At 43.9% G+C, this 18,243-nt stretch overlaps 1 protein-coding gene and 1 pseudogene across 3 annotated transcripts in view; both read right to left on the reverse strand.

Annotated features, from left to right (window-relative positions):
* Nucleotides 1–18,243, reverse strand: part of CDK17 (cyclin dependent kinase 17) — a 145,619-nt gene that overhangs the window by 48,312 nt on the left and 79,064 nt on the right. The gene's annotated exons all lie outside the window — the stretch shown is intronic.
* On the reverse strand, nucleotides 310–16,317 carry LOC132576619 (protein KTI12 homolog; annotated as a pseudogene).

The following is an 18,243-nucleotide window of genomic DNA, read 5'->3' on the forward strand; positions in this document are numbered from 1 at the left end:
AAAACAAACTTCAGTTTACCTGGGAGATTCATGATCAGATTTTCCAACTTTGTCCCCAAGATTTTCTATGCAGTTGTAAGAGAGAAGGCAAACTGAATTGGGATTGTGGTTCTGAGGAGGGGTGAGGGGATTTAAACCTTTTCCCTCATACCAGTTCTCAATCAAAATAATTCCTTTCTGCTATTATCTGTGGTCAAGAGTGGGACTGGGGTGGAGTGAAGGCAGTGCCAGTCACCCTAATGCAGTGTTTTTCAGGCATCTCTCTCACTCACACACAAGTAATTCACAGAGAAGTATCAGGAGATGTGATTATGGATCTCTTGTGAAACATGCCACTAAAGCTTGGTTAGTATCTGAATGAACAATCACCTGGGGATCCAATATACTGTGTTCCAAGTTCTATAGAATAACAGAGGGGAAAAAGCAAACACTCATTTCTGAGTGCCACAGTAGTACGTGTAATATACTTCCTAGCCCATGGCTGCAAAAATAGTTCATATTTGGAAAGAAGCACCAAAGCAAGCAATGTGGAAGAAAAAGGTATAAAAAGAGTACGTAGGAAGGGGACATGGAGGGGGATAAAAGACAAAGCAGAAATCCAGAAGCCTGGTGAATACTAGTGGAATTACCAATAAATGTCAAAATGAAACTGATTTGTGCTTTTCTCTAAGTATCAACCTGAATCAACATATCGCCTCCTTTAAGCAGCATCAGGAAGACATCATGTCAGCAACAGCCACAAGCTGCATGCTAATAAATTTCAGCCTGATGCTCAATGAAGATTAAATTATTTAATGTGGTGTGTTTGCTCATGATGCTGTCTGCTCTCTCTCTCTTAATTTCCTGATTAGCCGACCCTAAATGCCCTATTGAATGGAAGCCACACTCCCTTGATCCCAGAAGATCTTGGGGTGGGGTGGAAAGTACTGTCAACTCACAGCCTACTGATGTCGATCCTGTAGACATTCAGAGATGGTTTGCCAGTGCCTATTTCTTCTTAGTGACCCCAGATTTCCTTGGAGGTCTCCCATCCAAATACTAACCAGAGCTGACTCTACTTAGCTTCTGAGATCAGGCTAGCCTGGGCCATCCAGGTCATTGTAACACCCTATAGCCTAACAAAAAAAAAAAGATCATCATATGCAACTACTGAATTGGCAAAGAAACCACTGTATGAACTCATGTCACAGTTAGAAATCACTACCATTTTTTTAAAAGTTATTTGATGCTGGGTTACATGAGCTTGTTCTCTCAGCCTGTCCTCCCCTTTTCCTTCCTCCTTGATGGCTGTCAGATCAAATTGAGATACTTTTTTTATAATATGAAAAAGTTGGAACACTTGAAACTGACAGGATAAGCAGTTTGAAAACCATTCTGAAATACAGACACTTTAACAATCTTACAGAAACAATTATGTTTATAATTTCAATTTCTGTCAAGCAAATCATTATAAATTTATTTGTACCCTTGTTGGGCATTTTAACCAACTGTTTTGCCTAAGTGTTTGTACAGCGTGATGGCCTTTTTCCTTCAGCCCATCTTAATGTAAGCACTTCACTCTTTTGTATACACATAAGTCTACATTCAGACAAACTAAGGACAAACAAGCATGAACATAACATTGAACACAAAAAAGGCACTTTATAGTGAGTAAGACTTATATCTCAAGGTCAATAGTATCTAACAAAAGCAGTTTTGACTCTTGAAAGCTTAGACTCTGGAAATCTTGTTCTCCAAGGTGCTACTAGATTCTGATCTTGCTCTTCTACTTCAGACCTGCTGCTGCAGGCAGGCTGGGGAAAGGATTGCTATACAGAAACAGAAGAGATTCAACTTCTATATAGCAATATATTCTTGGAAGCCAAATCAGATCAAAGAATTTGACTCAGCTTCTGGAGAGCCCAAATAATGCTGTAGAGCGGTGTTTCCCATTTACTGGGTCCCGACCCAGTACTGGATCATGGACTCCTCTATACCGGGTCATGGATACCTCCCATAGAGAAAGCTGCGCTGCCCACACCCTCCATCCATCCCGTTGCTGCATCCCTCTCCCCCTTGGCCTTTGCCCCACCCCCGGGCCAGCCCTCCTCCTGCTATCCTTCCGCTTCGCTCTGGTTGGGCACAGGCTGCTGGGGACATCGGGGCTGCTGCTGCTTCAGCTGCTCAGGCCTGGATGAGGCCTGGTCTCCCCCCCCCCGCCATTGCGGAGACCATCGGGGCTGGCCACAATTCTCCCAGCAGCACCATCATTGGGCGCTGCCGAGCTCAGCCAGAAGAAATGGCAGCTGTAGAGGAACAAAAAAGGACAAATGGCACCAAAGTGGGTGGCAACTTTTGAAGTCCGATATTGTAATACTACGCTACTAGCTTGGAGACTGAAGAACTGAGTTAGCAGTTCTGCAGTCTGAATTTACAGAGAAAATGGATGAAAGTGTGAGAGGAGGGAGTTAATGTTCACCCATTAACAGGAGGACATGTTGGGCTGGACCGCTCCCACTGCTGCTCCTCGTTGCTGCGTTGGGGCTCCACTGGGCTTGCTGCCAACAGCGAGGGAAGGGGATGGTGTGCTTACCTTATCAGTATTTATTGGATATTTTCTCAGCCAGTAACCAAGTGGGTTGCTAATTCATCTATCCAAAAATGACCACCCCAAAAACTCCCAAAAATATTTGGGATTTTTAGGGGCCACTGGATAGCTGGTGTTTAAATGGATTGCCTTCCCCTTAAACACCTTCCTGCCACTTCGGAGTTCACTTGTTTTTTTTTGTAAACTGTGCCATGAGTGAACTCATTATACCCTATACGGGAATCATTATAGTCATAAACCATAATGGAGAACTGAGCCAGGGGTATCTGGGGCAGCTGTTCTTTGAGCTGAAAAATTCAGCAATCCCAAATATCTTCTGAATCCCAATACCATACTGATATTGGGATTTGGGAATATAAGGAAATACTGATAGTTTTCAAGTTCAGTGTACTGGAACCTGGAAAATACTGGGGGTTTCTGTGTGCAGACCCCTAGTATGTACTGTAAAAAACAGAAGACCAAGATGCCCAAATAAAAACATTTAAGCACTAAAACTACTTATCCAAGTGTGAGAGCCAGACAATTTTCACACATGAATCACACTACACTACTTGTTGGCTTACTGCATTATCATGCTGTGTCAGGGACACACTTAGTTAATGGAATGAGAAATGCTTTCCTCATGTAGGAAGTTCATTTTTAAAATCAATTAGAAAGATGACACATAACAGAATGCTTAGTGCCTTGGGCAGCTTATGTCAGTGGAGGACATAGATAGTTGTGATTTACCTGAGTTCCCCCAATTGCTGCTACCCCCTGTAACTATGGCGCAGCTTGCTTCTGGCCCTCAGCAAGAATTTTCAGAACAGACAGACTGTTGGAACTCAGTCCTAAAATGGCTGACTGGCTCCATCTTAGTAATAGTAATGTTGTTTCTGCAATGTCATGCTGAGTCATGCTGCATCATGATCCAGCTGTTACCTGTTACTGAGGTAAGGTGGGATGACCTCACCTGTAATTAGGCTTTGTGCTGACTCACAGAGCTGATGCAACCCTGATGATTGGTATGTGTACTTAGGGAAGCTCAGTGAGCTTGCTCAGTCTGCCTGTAAGGATTGTGGGTTCTGTGAGGCCCGCTATCTGGGTGGCAGCGATCACTGCTGGTGTTGGATCCTATGCTACTGTGCTTGGATCGTGCTGTGTATACTTACTGCTGTATACTGTTATCTACTGAAGTGTGTACTGATTACTGTGTATGACCTTGGCCTGGCAACGACTCTGAATATTGGATACTATTCCTGGTAAATATATCTACCATTGAATACAGCTGTTTCTCTTGTCTATTAATTCCTGTGTTTTGCCTGTCCCTCTCCTTCAGCTCTTCTGCTGCGTGCAAAATACTCTAACATTGGTTATGGGCCCAGAGCTCCCAGTGCTCCCAGTGTTTCCAGAGGTGCTGCTGTTCTGAAGACAGAGGAGGCAACACAGTGTTTTGGAAGAGACGGAGGCAGACTGCCAAGTTGCCCAGGTGTCCAGTGATAAGTAGCAGAGATGGAAGCTGCAAATGTTGTTTCCTTCTCTGGGCTCAGCATTACTAAGCTGAATGGGACTAACTATGCTACGTGGTCCCAGAAGGTCAGTCTGTTATTAAAGCACCAAGAGCTGTGGGAGGTGGTGGCTGCTCCTTTACGGGGGTTGTTGGCAGCTGCTGAAGACAGAAAAGCTGCAGACCTTTTGCGTAAAAAGGATGTTAAGGCTTTGTCTTTAATAGGTCTTTCTCTAGACGACTCCCAGCTGGTGCATATAGCAGGACTGGAGAAGGCCCATGACTGTTGGAATGCTTTGAAGGAAATTTACGTCCGAGGAACTGTCGGTTCTCAGATTCGTTTGGTGAGGAAGCTTCTGCATACCAGGCTGGCAGCTAATGCTGATATGTTATCTCATATAGAGTCTATGCGTAGGATGTTTCTAGAGCTAAGAGAGCATAACCAAATGTTTTCTGAATCACAGGAGGTGTGCATACTTTTAAGTTCTTTAGATGCATCATATGACGCTGTCATAACGAGCCTGGAGGGTTTGCCTGAGACAGGGTTGACCATGAACGTCGTAACTGGACGGCTTCTTGATGAATATGGCAAGAGACAGTCCAATTCCTCTCTACGTGCGGAGAGAAAGCCTGTCTGTAAGCCAGAGAGGGGCAGTGGATTTACTGTTAAGGAGGATCCTGACTGTCAAACAGGTAATGTAATGGCTGTAAGGAAGAAATGTTTCCGGTGTGGCTCATCCAGACATTTGTTTAGGCATTGTCAAGGCCAGAAAGGGAAAGAGAGACGGTCTGAAGTGAGGTCTGCTGATAAGAGTGGTAATGTGCATCTCGTTACTACTGGTAAGTCAACTAACCACACTCAATCTTTCCTAATTGACAGCGGAGCGTCGGAGAACCTCTGTAGAGAGAGGAGTTTGTTTACTACTTACACACCTGTTGATAACCAGTCTGTTGTTTTGGCAGATGGAGTTAAGGCAACTGTTTTTGGCAGAGGGAAAGTGTTCCTGCCAAGCCTAAGGAAGGAGCTGCATATGGGTTTTGTTCCTTCACTTAAGATGAATCTGCTGTCTGCGTCTGCTCTGTGCAGGGAAGGTTTCAAACTGCAATTTGACACCTCGTGCTGTGAGCTGAGGACCAAGGACGGTTTGTGTGTAAAGGCAATGCTGAAGGAAGATTTATACTTCTTGCATACCAAGGTACAAACGTGTAATAACGTCTGTGTAAATAAACCAGTGCATGATAATTGCTGTCATCTTTTACACAGGAAATTAGGCCATGCTGGTTTTCCTGCTCTAAAGAAGACTGTGGAACAGGCAGAAGGCCTTAGTCTTAAACCTTGCAAGGAATTTCTTGACTGTGAAATCTGCAAGCTGGTAAAGTCTACAAAAGCTCCTGTGCGTACTCCAAGTAAATTTACTAGTAAGAAACCTCTTGACCTAGTGTTCTTAGACCTGATAGGGCCCTTTAAGGAGTCAGTGGGCGGGGCCAAATATGTCTTAAGTATAGAAGATCACTATTCAAGGTATGGTTTTGTTTACCTGTTGAAAGCTAAAACTGAAACCTTTCAAAATATGCAGAATTGGCTAAGGTTTGTTAAGAGAAAAACTGGAAATGTGCCTGCATGCATTATTTCTGATAGAGGCTCGGAATTTGTTAATAAACGTTTTCAAAGTTTATTTGCAGAGCTTGGGATTGAGCACAGATTGACTGCTCCGTACAGACCTACCCATAATGCTTTTTGTGAGAGAAGAGGCCGTACATTGCAAGACATGTGCCAGTGTATGTTACGTGATGCAGATATGCCCTGGAGATTTTGGGCAGAGGCTATGTGCTGTGCCAACTACAACCTGAACAGAGTTTGGTGTTCATCTACTGGCAAAATACCAGCAAGCCTATGGCATGACAAGGTAACTAACTTGGCAAATTTGCATGTATTTGGAGTTACAGCTTTTGTTCATATTCCTCAACAGCTCAGACGTAAAGGCCAACTGAAGGCTAGACGTATGAGGTTTCTCGGGTATGAGAGGAACGGGAGCTGTTATCGTTTTGGCACGCTCGACAGTCGTGAGGTGGTGATTAGTGCTTCAGCCACGTTTCTGGAGAGATCAGAGGGCTGGGATCGTTGCACCCAATCGCCAGCGTTCTGTCCTGAGGATGACCAAGGAATCCGGTTACAAGTCAGCTCGATGCCTAGCAACCCAGAGGAGGGAGAGGCGGCTGAGTTAACCCCAAAAGAAGAGATGCCTGACGAGGAGGAGATGGAGGAGAAGCCTACTCATGAGGAATCATCCGGGAGGAATGTGCCAACTGATGAGCCTGCATTGAGGAGATCTACACGTGAAAGAAGAGCTCCTGAGAGATTTAGTCCTGTAATGTCTGCTATACATGAGCCTGAGAAATATACTGACATTTTCTCTTTGTCCAAGGAAGAGCAGTGTAACTGGAAGGCTGCTATGGACGATGAACTTTCTTCCCTGAAACGTTTAAATGTTTATGTTGAGACTGATACTGTACCTGCTGGTGTAAAACCCATAGGCAGTAGATGGGTATACAAGGTGAAAACAGACCAGTCTGGGGGAAAAAAGTATAAGGCAAGGCTTGTAGCACAAGGTTGCAGACAGACTAATGAGACTTATGACGAAGTGTTTGCTCCAACGTTAAAGAGCAGTTCACTTCTGACTGCGTTAACTGTGGCAGCCAGAGAAAAACTCCATTTTACCCATTTGGATGTCTGTGTGGCATACCTAAATGCTAATTTGGAGCACCAAATTTATTTAAAGAGACCAGAAGGTATTCCTGGTACTGGAAAGGGATACTGGTTACTAAATAAGAGCTTGTATGGTCTAAAGCAAAGTGGTCATCAATGGTCAAAATGCCTAGTGGGTACACTTAAACAGCTAGGGTTTACCCAGAGCATTGCTGATCCATGTGTGTTTACCAAGGGAAGTGGTGAAACACGATGTATTGTTCTTACTTTTGTGGATGACTTGGGGATTCTGACCAAGACAAAGAAACAAACAGATGATATTGTTTCAGCCTTAAGTAAGAAGTTTAAACTGAGAAATCTTGGTACTGTACAGACCTATGTGGGTGTAGATATTGCAAAAACTACACAAGGTTTTAAACTGTCACAAAAACCTAAAATCATAGATTTGTTGGACAAGTACAAGATGACTGATTGCAAAACTGTTTCAACCCCTATGGTGACTGGCTTTGTAAATGATGTTACAGATAGCCCACCATGTAATGTTGAAATGTACAGGTCGTTAATTGGTAGTCTGAGCTATATCAGTAATTGGACACGGCCAGACATATCAGTAGCCTGTAATCTGTTGGCAAGAGCTACCCAGAACCCTAAGCAGAATCACTGGATTGCTGCTAAGCGAGTGTTGAGATATTTAAAGAACACTGCTGACTGGTGTCTTTATATCGAACCTAGGGGGGAGCTAGCACTGAAAGTCTATACAGATGCAAGTTTTGCAAGTGACTGTGAAACCAGAAAGTCAACAACAGGTCTTTCCATATATTTGGGAGAGGTGTTAGTATGCTGGAAGACACAAAAGCAGCGTGTGGTTGCCTTGTCCACCACAGAAGCAGAGTTCTGCGCCCTTTCTACCGCTTGTACTGAGGTAGAATGGTTTAGACAGCTACTAAAGGACCTGCATATAGAGGCAGAGAAGCCTGTTGAAGTTCTGGAAGACAATCAAGCTGTGATTGAGATTGCAAAAGCGGAAGGAGTAAAGACAAGGAATAGGTACACTGACATACGGTACCAAAATGTCAGATCATGTATCATGGAAGGGTTGATAAACATAAGGTATTGTGATACTGACCACAATACAGCAGATATGTTTACCAAACCCCAGACTATGGAAAAACATAATGAGCACTGTAAAAGGCTCGGATTGAGAAACGAACAGAACTATTAAGAGGAGAATGTTGGAACTCAGTCCTAAAATGGCTGACTGGCTCCATCTTAGTAATAGTAATGTTGTTTCTGCAATGTCATGCTGAGTCATGCTGCATCATGATCCAGCTGTTACCTGTTACTGAGGTAAGGTGGGATGACCTCACCTGTAATTAGGCTTTGTGCTGACTCACAGAGCTGATGCAACCCTGATGATTGGTATGTGTACTTAGGGAAGCTCAGTGAGCTTGCTCAGTCTGCCTGTAAGGATTGTGGGTTCTGTGAGGCCCGCTATCTGGGTGGCAGCGATCACTGCTGGTGTTGGATCCTATGCTACTGTGCTTGGATCGTGCTGTGTATACTTACTGCTGTATACTGTTATCTACTGAAGTGTGTACTGATTACTGTGTATGACCTTGGCCTGGCAACGACTCTGAATATTGGATACTATTCCTGGTAAATATATCTACCATTGAATACAGCTGTTTCTCTTGTCTATTAATTCCTGTGTTTTGCCTGTCCCTCTCCTTCAGCTCTTCTGCTGCGTGCAAAATACTCTAACACAGACTGCTTAGGGAAGAAAAAGATCAGGGAAAGGCCTGACCCACCAACATCTTCCATAACTGCTTAGTCTGATCCAACCAAATGAATGTTCTTTGAGCAAATACCTTTTGAGGGTTTACAATGACACAGACTGTAAATACAAATAAAATCAACTGACGATATCGTCCCTAGTTCTGTTACAATTTTCCCCAGGTATACTCATGCTGAGTCCTATAAATGAAGGAAATCAAGTCATCTTTCCTCCCTTTCTTCATTGTTATGAAAGATTCTGTTTGTTACAACAGGAAGAGAAAAAAGCTGAAATTGAGCTTTCTACTGTATGTAGTTTCTTAAGTATTAGGTGGATTAGTCAGCAGTATTAAATAAAAGCCTCCAGAGCAATAGATGGAATGGCTCTGGGCTTTTACATACCACACTGAATGCCACACTCACCTTTTTCCAAGCACAATCGCAACTGACAAATCTTTGAAATTTCATTTTCCAGCACCTAAAGCCCATAGACAGGAAACATGCTACTCTTTAAAACTTGGCCAGGCTCCTGAACATTTTAGCTTCCAGTGAAAACCTGGTATTTAGCTCAAGTGTACAGATGAAAGTCATATTGAACATTCAAAGGGAAAGGCATGATCTAAAGGAACTGAAGAGCTACTTCAAGCACTCCTAAGAGCCTGGGCAAGCTCAGTGGGATTTTTGACTGTTAGCTTATCCCCATGTCATATTGCAACCTGTTTTTGAATGCCATTTCAAAAAATAGTTTGCCCATACGGCAACAACTCCCCATACTTTTCTTGGGCTGCCAATTCAGCACAACAGCCAGATAGTAGTTTTCCCTGCCCACTCCTTCACAGATGCCATCCCGCCCCTTGAGCCATAGGAGACCTTTTTTATTTTTTAAAAATACTGGCAGTTGCTAGATTGCTATTAGGGTCTCTGAATTCCCAGTTTTCATTTTAAATAAGTTTCTAGCCCCTTTGAGAGTCAGTTTGGTGTAGTGGCAAAGTGTGTAGACTCTTATTTGGGAGCACTGAATTTGATTCCCCACTCCTCCACTTGCAGCTGCTGGAATTGCCTTGGGTTAACCATAGCTCTGGCAGAGGCTGTCCTTGAAAGGGAAGCTACTGTGAGAGCTCTCTCAGCCACATCCACCTCACAGGGTGTCTGTTGTGGGGGAAGGAGATAAAGGAGATTGTAAACCGCTCTGAGACGCTGATTCAGAGAGAAGGGTGGGGTATAAAACTGCGGTCTTCTTTCACTGCAGAAGGGAAAGAAAGTATCTCTGAAACAGAAACAGTTTGAGGGTTACTTTTTCAAAATGAAAGCTGGTGATTCAGAGAACATAATACTTAATATCATTATAATGCTATACCTATCTAGTGATTGCTGATTTTAAAAGTGGTCACCCTGTGATGTGCAGGAAGAAATGGCAGCTGTAGAGGAACAAAAAAGGGCAAATGCAACTTTTGAAGTGCGATATTGTAATACTACGCTACCAGCTTGGAGACTGAAGAACTGAGTTAGCAGTTCTGCAGTCTGAATATAGAGAGAAAATGGATGAAAGTGTGAGAGGAGGGAGTTAATGTTTACCCATTAACAGGAAATGCCTCCTAGGAATGCTACTTTCCACACACTGACAGACTGCGCTAGGAACTTTATGACTGGACTTACATTGCACTAATCAAGGATATTTAAAATGGTGTGATACCACAGAACCTCATGGTGTAAGATTTCAAAAAATTGTTAAATCATAATTTTGAACATCTGGACTGAGATCATGTGCTAAATGTGTACTGATGTATTATGTTTTGCCTGGGCATCCCAGATATATCAGCAAATAATGCCTCTGGACAATCCAAAGTGAAAGATAAAGACCATATAACTCCATGTTTATCTTGCCATTTCCACTTACATAATTACAACCAGGGCTTTTTTTACAGCAGGAACCTTTGCATATTAGGCCACACACCCGATGTAGCCATTCCTTCAAGAACTTACAAGGCTCTTAGTACAGGGCCTACTGTAAGCTCCAGGAGGATTGGCTCTATCAGGGGTGTGTGGCCTAACATGTAAAGGAGTTCCTGCTACAAAAAAAAGCCCTGATTATAACTGCAGGCACAGGAAGCAAACACTTTACAGTAGAAGAGCACAATTTTTTTTTATAAGTATGTGTATCTGATAATTAAAGAAATTTTGGGGTGGGGGGGTTCAGGGGATAAAATTTTGGAGTGGGGAAGTCATGGGGCTTGGCTGCTTCTTCCAGCTGCTGGGCCCCAGCTCTCTCTCGCACTCTACTGCTTTCTCTCTCTCTCTGTTGCTCTCTCTCCTCTGCTCGCTTTCTCTGTTGCTTTCGCTGTCGCTGCCTCCTCTCGCTCTCCAATTTCTCTCTCTCTCCGTTCTCTCTTTCTGTTGCTTTCACTGTTGCTGCCTCCTCTCTCTCTGTTGCTCTCTCTCCCCTGCTCTCTTGCTGTCATTTTTGCTGCCCTCTCGAGATGGTGGAGGAAACTGGCAGCTTGGAGGGGTCGGGAGCATGTAGACTTTTTGGGGGGAGGTGGTCAATGCACAAAGAGGGCAATGTGAATCTCAGACAAGGGAAGCGGCTCAGAGAGGTCCTCAGGTGCCGCAAAGGGAGGCCAGTCCCAGCAGCTGTGTGAGTCTGATGACTCCAAGGGAGGCTGGTCGGAGCACAGAGTGCCTTGGGGGCACAACACTAGGCAGTGCAGGGTCCCCGCATGCTTGCTGAGGCAGTAAAGCTCATAGTGGAAATTTTTCAGCTCAATGCCCATGTCTATGAATACCACGTCCTGCCGGCTCAGCAACTGCTCTGCCTCCGCTCAGAATGCAGTCTTGCTGCCGCCTCTGCTTCAGCCACCACAAAAACCCACTGCTCGCCATCTCCCTCCTCCTCAGCACTCAGTGCTACCCACAGCTCTTCAGCCCGCCTCACTCTCCCGCTCTCTCTCGCACACCAGGTGGGGGGAAGAGAAATAGTCTGGGAATGGAGGGGCCCTACAGTGGGAAGGGGGGGTTATATGGAGCAGCCTGGCCCCCCAGGCCCCCCCATAGCTATGGGCCTGCATGTAAGGCAGAGATGTTCCACCAGGTGTTTGGTTGAGGATAGAAATGGTCCTCCCATCTAGTCTGGCATTCCTCTTCCTTTTTACTGCCTCCCTCCTTTACAAGGTAATAACACTTCCAGGAATTATCACCATCAGACTAGCTTAGGCTACTGTGAAATGTATTTCATGTATTATTTTAATTTCAATTTTTGTAAAAAAAAAAAAAATTATCACTGTTGTATGCTGCCCTGAGCCCTGTTTTCCAGGAAAGACAGCCTAAAAGTCAAACTTAATAAATAAATAATAAAGCAACTATCAGTGTATTGAAACTTTTCAATCTTTCCATTAGAGACGACTGCAAAATGTTCTTAGGGCAGAACTCAATCAAATTTAGATCATTCCCTCCCAGGTTGTTCTTCGTATAGAATAGTCTCAGGAACGTTGGTGCTTTTTGGGGGTTCTGTTTTTTCCTGGTAGACCATGAATACTTTCTATTTGTTTTATTTACAGTCTCATATGTATATACATTAAAGATCCTGAAATTCAGAAATCCCAGGAAAAGGACGCCCAGAGGAAACAGAAAAGAAACAGCTTTAAAACTATGCTCTTCATGCACCAAAAAGCATGTTTCTTTAAAAAAAAGGAAAAAAGAAACATTTTGAGCTAATTTGAAGGGTATTAGTTTTGCTTCAATGATACAGCGATACTACATTCTTCTGATGGGGGAAAATACAAGATAATCTCTGCAAAGGTGGTATTTCTTCAACTGGGTGTTTTTCTAGCAAGTTGCTGCCAACGCCAAGGATACTGTCATGTTTTTCTGGAAATCTAAATGAAAGCTAAAATAAATCCACCTTTGAAACAATTTTCGGTTTTGGAGCACAACCACTCTGGATTGAGCCCCCCCACCCCCCCGCTGCTCCAGTCAGTAACAGTGCCTTCCCAGTTCTGATGAAATAGTTGAAACTATTTCCTGCTTTCCAGCAATGATGGCCAGGCAACATGTTCCAGCCTGTGTTCCATCCTGTCTACTTCCAGTCCTCTAACTAGGCATGTAAGCAGGGGCACTTTCTTATGGAAGCGCATGGTTTGCTCTGGGTAGATCCATAATCTCTAAATTCTGTTTGTGGAAGGAAATGTCTGAGAGATAAAAAGAATGATGCACACTACCACAAAGCTTCTATTACTCTGCTTTAGGATTGATGCATAGAGGGGTTTTCCCTCTTAGTTTCAATCAGGACTGTGGCACTTCCCTCACACGTGGAATTCACTGCCACAGGAGGTGGTGGCGGCTACAAGCATAGCCAGCTTCAAGAGGGGTTAGATAAAAATATGGAGCAGAGGTCCATCAGTGGCTATTAGCCACAGTGTGTGTGTGTGTGTGTATATATATAAATTTTTGGCCACTGTGTGACACCGAGTGTTGGATTGGATGGGCCATTGGCCTGATCCAACATGGCTTCTCTTATGCTCTTACTACGCCACATCAGGCTCCCTTTTAAAGAGACTAGGGTTGCAGTGCATCTTGCTTTCAGTCACTGAAAGCTGGTGCATCCTTAAGATTTCCATAGGGTAGACCACAGCTTTTCAATAGTTATAGGGAACACCTGATTTCTAGTTTGCAAGGAAATCTGGTTTGTCCCAGGATCTAATAATAATAATAATAGATTTTATTTCTACCCCGCCCTCCCCGCCTAGGCGGCTCAGGGCGGCTCACAACAATTCATACATTAACATAAATGATAAAACATTAGATTTAACAATTAAAATTAGGATCTAGTTAGGAGAAGTTTAACTAGGAGGATATAACAAGGATTGTCTTCATCTCAAGGTAGCCCTTTTAAAAACTGTAGCCAGGCAGAGGCAGGATCACCTAGTCTCCTACACTTTACCAGACTACTACTACCCCAACCCAAAGAAGAACAGGTTAGGGACCAAAAAAACAAACAAGTTTTGGTGGAAGGGTTTTTAAAAAGAAGTCAGGGCACCTGTTGGTTCAGGGTACAGTGTAGTGAGTTAGGTATGTAAAAAAACCCACTCTCATTTCAGGTTGTGTGAGACTGGCAAAGAGTGACATGAGTGACAGGCAACAGAAGAGGGACCCTGGGGGCAAGGCCAAGGAGAAGACTAGAGGGGTGAAGGGAAGGAACCAGTTCCACCCCCCCCCCACACCTGTGCGTAGGGCCACTCCACAGCCGCCTTCCAGCACTACGATCTCTGGCCGGAGTGTGGTCCTTCATCGAGGCTGCTGCTGGGTCGCCCCAGCAGAGGTGCCGTTAGGTGCTGGCAATGGCAGGGGTCTACTGCTCGGGCAGTCTCTCCTCCAGCAGATGTCGCTCGGCCTCAGCAGCCGGAGGAGGGGCAGCAAGAGCAGCCCTCCTTGGAGATGAGCTTTGGGAACAGTTTTCTGTCCAAAACGATCACCCCTAGGAGGGTGCAGAGTGTCGTGCAGGAGCTGGAAAAGAAGCTGGTTGAGGCGGACCAGCCCCCTTCTTTGGTTGCTTCAGGCACCAGCAGTCCTTCAGGAGATGGCCAGGAGGGGAGGCCGCAAGGGGTGGAGGGGGAAGAAATGGAGACACACACAAGGTGCCTCCATCTCTGCCCACTTCCCCCTGGCGGCCAGCACCTCCTGCAAGACGATGTGTCTGCCCCGAACACCTCCCAAGAGGTGGCTCTGGACACCCAAGCTGCTGATCAGCTGGGGCATCCGTACACCTCCGAAGTCTGGAAGCATTTCAGACTTATGGAGGATCCACACTATGCCTAGTACCAGCTGTGCAGGGCCCGGATCAGTCGTGGGCGGGACCCTGCTCAGCTGACTCTGGGGGGATGCGGAACCACCTGCAGAAGCACCACCAGGCGGTGCTTCTTAAGGGGAAGAAGCAGGCTAGTGCTGGGGTACCCAAGTGGCCAACGCCACCCTGCCAGGAGGTCTGTCCCATCGCGACTACCTCCAGAGCTCTCAAGGAGAGTTCCGTAACAGGGCAGGGACGCCAGCCATCTCTGCCTGAGGTGTTTGGTAGGGGTGGCACCTGTGTGCCAAGAGGGGGAATCAGGTATTGCAGGAGGGTGATTGCCTGGAACCTTGCCAGGTCAGTCACCCATGGGTTTCCATTTTCAGTGATCAAGAATCCTGGGGTGCTAGGGTTGCTTGAGTACCTGGCACTCTGGTACAAAGTTCCTGCTAGAACCACCATTAGCAGGATCATTGTGCCATCTGTTTTCAGGGCGACCAGATCTGTGGTGCAGGAGCATTTATCCTGTGCTGTCCTGTGCTTTTTGTAACTAAGGTGTAATAGCTTGAGGAGTACCCTTGAAACCATTTATGTTAGGTTTCAGAAGTGTAGAAGACACAAGGTTTAAAAAAATAAAAAAAAATCCTAAGAAACATACAGAATTTAGAATACACATCTACTTCTGTCAACCTCCAGCCCAATTCTGTAAAAAAAAAAAGTACATAAATCAAGGGGGGGCAGGAATTCAAAATAAACAATAAATCTAACCTTGCCTAATCTTATTAATGTTTTCCTTTCCTTCCCCCTACTCTACCTATATAGCCTCTTCAATCACATTCTCTCATCCAATCCGAACACTTAACTCTTGGCTCTCTTACTGGTTCACTCTCTCTTTTATCACTCAAAAGTCATTCCCTTTTGCACATATACACACTCTCCACCCCAGCCAACCTCCTTACCTTTTAAACTGCCTGTCAAGAATTATGTGCACAATTAACAACATTGTATGGTATTATCTGTTGGCAGAGTAGCAATGGTGCACAACCTGATGAATGATTAGATAAATCTAATTTAGGGAGTAGGAATAAGGTCCATTGTGAAGAACAATACATCAGGCTCTAGAGAGAGGCTCTGAGCAAGTGACCCCCCCCCCCACTGTTGCAGTTCCAATGCACTCATGTGAAAGCATTCACTTCCCCCTGGATATCTTCCCACCCATCAACTTCCTACCTCCCCTCCAACTACCCCACCACAACCTGTTCCTCTCAACTATCCCAGCACCCTTGGGACTCCAGTACTCCCCCCACCTGTGACATTCACTCACCCCCCCCCCCCCCGCCATACGGCTAGACTTTTATATATATAAGATTAATATACCTGGTAGGAAAGAGAAGAGACAGACATAGGTTCCTAGCCTAACAAGTTAGATTATTTTTACTTTATTTATTAAAACATTTATATCATCCCATCTTTCCTCATGATTCAAGGCAGCTTAGAGTAATAGTTAAGAACATTTCTAGTTGAAGTCGAAATAAAATAGCAAAGCCCAGACCTTTTGCTCTCCCCCCACCTTAAAAGATGTCTACGGATTCTAACCCCCTTAACAGCCCTAGCAAACAAGAGGACTTGCGCCTCCTGAAGATCTCCAAAGAGGAAACTCCCCTTACCTGTTCAGGGAGCCTACTCCACAGAGCAGGAACCATGCTGGAAAAGGCCCAGTGCTCTCTGTGTTCTTGTCTACAGAGGTAAGGAGTATGACAAAGAAAGACAAGGCTTTTTTTGTGACAACCCCCACCCAGCTCACATTTTTTTTCCTTTTGGTATCAGAACACGCTATTTCCTCTTTATCCAGTACATTTAAACTCACAGACTCCATCCAGTTTGTCTGTTTTATGGTCTGCTCCTAGCCTGAGGACTGTTTTTATCAGTCTCATTTTAGACAGCTGTATGTCCTGGATTGCTTTCACTATTGGTTTTACTGCCATTTTTAATGACTTGGTTTCATTTCTTTATGATACCACCTTGAATTGTTTTATTGATATGCTTTAACTGGTACTATTTTTTAAATGTTTGATTGCATGAATGACCTCCAGCAAGTCTGAAGTGATACACAAATGTTCTGAATAAATAAACACTACATAAACAATGAGAATTCTGGCAGAATATGGAATTCCATTGATGGAAGAGTCACCCATGAGTTTAGTCACCTTGATAAACCTTTATGCCTATGAGTCAGTTGAAAGAGATTATGAGCATCCTCAAGTCCATCGCCCTAGATAGACATATTATGTTCCTGATCACAAAAGCATTTGAAACCTGGATGATCTGCGAAACAGCTCAAAATATTATCTCATTATATGCCACTGTTACAGGGCTTCTGAAACCCCTAAGAAGCACTTTTTACACTTTTGTTCATTAACATACCAGAACACACATTTTTAAAGGAACCTTATATTGTGAATGCAGTACTGTGGTCTGAACTCTCTGCTCACGACCTGAGTTAGATTCCAGCGGAAGCTGGATTCAGGTAGCCGGCCCAAGGTTGACTCAGCCTTCCATCCTTCCGAGGTCAGTAAAATGAGTACCCAGCTTGCTGGGGGGAAAGTGTAAAAGACTGGGGAAGGCAATGGCAAACCACCTCATAAAAAGTCTGCTGTGAAAACGATGTGAAAGCAATGTCACCCCAGAGTCGGAAACGACTGGTGCTTGCACAGGGGACCTTTCCTTTCCTAGATTTACTAGTACCTACAGATTTGTTTACCATGTGTATGGCACCCCAGATTGCAAAACCACTGATAATGCTAGGTTACAACTATGTAACAAGGACAAAAACAATTTGCAGGTAATACCTGAAAATAAAGGATGCTCTTTATTATGCTAATAATCAGGCAAAGGTCTTGCTTCAAGCAGATAAAATATTTATAAAATGCTGCTCCTCCTGAACAAACCTCTGAATGGAAGAACAACAATTCCATCTGGAATGGATGATATTTGGGTACAAAACAAAATGCAACACAAGAAGATTTGAAATGTACCTCTAGCTGTTATGTCATCAACATGATGCCCAAATGTTGATTTATTCTGTATACCTTGACCTTTACATAAGAACACAAACAATCCATGTTTCTGTTGTTAATTTGTTTGTTCATACTTTTCATGCATCTAGCATCTGTTTTAATCGATATGGATATGTCTCCTATTTATGACGATAAGCATCAGTTAGTCTGATCTGGATGCACTGTGAATCAAATTACAGGAAATGATTTGGCTACCAAATATGTAGTAGACTTGTGGGATGGTTAAATTGGTATTGCAATCCAAAGAGTTGTCCTTGCCATAACTGCCATAATTTCCAGTCACTTGAGCCCTTATAGCAATTTCCCGCCTCAAAGACAAAGTTCCATGGCTATTATTTTTAGTAGTTACAGCTGTTTACCTTTTATTTGGTGTACATGAGTACAAGGGAAAAGTGACAGGGCCTACTACATCCCCTAAAATTGAGAACTTGGGCTCTTTTCATGAGGATTTGTTGGCCTTCATATGACTCCGAAAAAGCTGGCTAGCATGAGTAAGAAAATGTCGGATAGATGTTGGAAATGTAAAAAACATGAAGGTTCTTTCTTTCACATGTGGTGGACTTGTGAAAAAGCGAAAGAATTCTGGAAGATGATACAACAAGAAATCTCCAAAATTTTGGGTTATGACTTTAAGAAAACTGCAGAGACTTTTTTGCTTGGATTACAATTAGAAAAATTTCCAAAGGAAGACAGGACTTTAATTTGGTACTTGCTCTCAGCTGCTAGGACATTGTATGTGCAGCTGTGGAAACAAGGAAAAATACCAGAAAAATGGGATTGGATTTTGAAAGTTTTATCGTGGAGTGAGATGGACAAATTAACTAGAACTTTAAG

This window comes from Heteronotia binoei, chromosome 8 (genome assembly GCF_032191835.1).
Source record: "Heteronotia binoei isolate CCM8104 ecotype False Entrance Well chromosome 8, APGP_CSIRO_Hbin_v1, whole genome shotgun sequence".
NCBI classification, from domain to species: Eukaryota; Metazoa; Chordata; class Lepidosauria; order Squamata; family Gekkonidae; genus Heteronotia; species Heteronotia binoei.